Below are 3,224 nucleotides of genomic sequence, written 5' to 3'. Positions count from 1 at the left end.
GGATTGCTTTGGTTTCCTTGGGTGTAATCAGAATGGTGATTTGCTAACTTCCCACCCACTTTCTTTTTCTCATGAATTTATACAGAAATAGAGAGGATAATCTTCTGGATAAAAGAAAGCCAATTTAAAATACACTGGTAACTTTTAATCCCTTTCAGTGTTCTAAAATATTTTTTTCGTATTGGCCTGTGCTGTCCATAAAACCACCAAAGCCATTCAGGCCAATAGCTTTATATGTAGAAACTTATTTGATAACTTAAATGTTTATCTTCTGGTTATTGGTCCACTATTGTTTACTAGTGGTTGAGTCAATGTTGTTAACATTTTCCAGAAAATTATTACACATTTCTTCCATTTATTCTTATGTATTTTCTTGCCTTTGTGGACGCATTCTTATAATATTTAAAATCTCTCTTGTACTTAGTCTTTTCTCCAAATTTGGATGTTCTCTAATTTCTTGAAATATGCCTTTATTGTTTCTATTTTATCTATTTTCATAAAGATTCATCTGTCAAATATAGTTGGCATTTTTTTCCTCCTGTTTTCCAATACATATCTGCTTTTTACTTGTTCTTCCTATTTTCCTGATGGTTTGTAATACTATTCTTGCAATTTCTTCAATTGATAGCTTTGTTTATTTTTTCTTGTCAAAATAAGATTGCTATTGACTTTAGAATTGACTGCATCTGATAAGTATTGGTATATTTCATTCATTCCATAGTTGAATATTAAGAGGTAATTTGGTAACTTGTATATGTATATAAGAAGAAATTAAGAGAGGAGGTTCTGATATCTGTGCTTCTCATTTCAAATCTTGACTCCTTCATTTACTGGCTAGTTAATTTGAGCAAGTTTCTAAATTCCTCTGGCCTATTTCCTTATAGGTGAAATGGTTACAGGGATGAACTTAGCTTAATTTAAGCACTATAAATTGCTTGAATATGGTAAAGAGTCAATGAATTATAATACAAAACATACATATAGTGCTTACGTGCCAGGGACTCTACTGTGGATTTTTTATAATATCAATTCATTTAATCACCCTACACAGATCAAAAAGGTAGATATAATATTACCCCTTTTATAGATAAGGAAACTGAAGACTTTAAGGGCAGGTGTCTTGCCCAGAATCACAAAGCTAGTGAGTTGAGTTGAATTGAATTTAATTGGTCTGAATTGAGACTAGTCAGTTTCAATCTGGAGAAAATTTTTAGTTCTTAATTTCAAAGTGTGTTTGTTAATTATCATTGCATAACCAAACCACAAAAAAACTTTTTGCTTCAAACAACAATCATTGTCACTGATGGGCCTTACTGGAATATTATCTGTATCAACTAAGCCTCCTTTTTCCACTATTAATTTTATTCATTGCCATGCATGTGCATACTTTGTGGGTTAAGGTGATCAATTCTTACCAGTCAAACCTGTCATAAACATCAGGTTGTGTGACCTTAGCAGTGCCCTCTCTTTTGCAACTTCTTCAAGGCATCTTTGATTTCCCTGTTCCTCAAACTGTAAATCAAGGGATTTAACATGGGAATCACCACAGTATACAACAATGAAGCAATTCTGTCAAAGCTGGGGGAAGCACCAGAGCTGAAACTCAAATAAACAAACATATTTGAGGTATAGAAGAGGGAAACAGCTGTTAGGTAAGAAGCACAGGTGTTGAAAGCCTTGGACCTGCCTTTATCTGAAGTGATCTTCATGATGGAGATGACAATGTAGTCATAAATGATCATGATGATTATAGCACTTGCTATGCCATAGGTCATGGATAATATAGCAACCAGGATCTGTATGAAAACTGTCACTACAGGACAAGTTTAACAATTGAGGCATGTCACAGAAGAAATGGTTGATGACATTAGGCCCACAGAAGTGGAGCTGAAGCAAGGAAAATAATTGGGTTAAAGAACAAGAGAGTCCAGCCAAATAGGTTCCCAGTGCCATCCGACCACAGAGGCTGGGAGACATGATGGATGAATAGAGCAGGGGCTTACAAATGGCAGCATATCGGTCATAAGCCATGGCTGTCAGGAGACAAGAATCGCTCAGATCCATGGTTGAAAAGATGAAGTACTGGCCAATGCAGCCCATAATAGTGACAGTTTGCTGCTCTTGGAAGAAGTTGAAGAGCATATTTGGGGCTGTGGAGGTAACATAGCAGATATCTATGAAGGACAGGTGACTGAGGAAGAAGTACATGGGTGTGTGGAGGTGGGAATCCGTCCTTATTAAGATGATGAGGCACAGGTTCCAGGTCACAGTCGTAATGTAGATCAGCAAGAATAGAACAAAGAGCACCACTAAGATCCTGGGAAAATCTGAGAATCCCAGGAGGATGAAGTGGGTTATCTCTGTGTTATTGCCTTCCCAAATCATTGACTTAGTGATCCTAAAATCAGAAAGGAGACAAAGGAATTTATTGCTGGGGCAGGCAAAATGATATTATCATTTTCATATGTGCCAGTCTTTTCCTCTACTGACCTTTTTAGCAAAACCCTTTGCTGCCCATCTTTTTTCCTCAAAGTAATCATGAAGTAGCTACTCAGTAATTTGGGTTTAAATCAATGCATGTGGTCTTATGGAATTAATAGAGATATTTAAAGTATTGAGTGGAAGTTTAAAAAAATGTACTATTAGAAATGCTGTGCTTACAGTAAACAAGGTAGAAATCATTTATTTATTAAAAGTTTTTAAAGACATTTGTTAATTTATCATATAACTGTGATTTTATAATAATAAAAGTATTAGTGGCTTCTCCCTAGAATAAATTTGAAATAAATCTTCTGTTCTAGACTGTCATCAAGTTTTTAAAAAAAATTCTTCTTTTATTCTTAAGAATAATTATATTCCCCCTGCAATAATTTTTCAAACCATTTTGCAAGTGTATTTAATATGTCTTCAAACAAGCCTGAAAAAGAACATAATTTTTAATAGTGATTTTTTTTTTTGTAGGGCAGAAGCATGTGTATCCAATAAACTTATGGAATCAGCCCTCTACGGAAGCCCTATGTGAAGCATTCCAAAGGGGTAAGAACACTTCAATATGGGCCCAAACTGTAGTCACAACGTAGGGTATTTTGCCTATTGGAAAACAGCATGGTCCTCTGGTTAAGGGTTTGCATTTTGAATTTTTTCTTTCTGATATCCTCTCTCTTTATGAATTTTTTCTAGTGGCTGAAACACACTAAATTCTGATTTACTCACAATAATGTAAG

The 3,224-nt window shown here is 34.9% G+C and overlaps 1 pseudogene; it reads right to left on the bottom strand.

Moving 5' to 3' along the window:
* Positions 1-1,451: 1,451 nt before the first annotated feature.
* On the bottom strand, positions 1,452-2,385 carry LOC119538152 (annotated as a pseudogene).
* Between the last annotated feature and the right edge of the window lie 839 nt (positions 2,386-3,224).

The sequence above is a fragment of the Choloepus didactylus genome, chromosome 6 (genome assembly GCF_015220235.1).
Source record: "Choloepus didactylus isolate mChoDid1 chromosome 6, mChoDid1.pri, whole genome shotgun sequence".
NCBI lineage: Eukaryota > Metazoa > Chordata > Mammalia > Pilosa > Megalonychidae > Choloepus > Choloepus didactylus.
The sequence above is the reverse complement of the archived record's forward strand: the minus strand, read 5'-3'. Positions and strand labels throughout refer to the sequence as shown.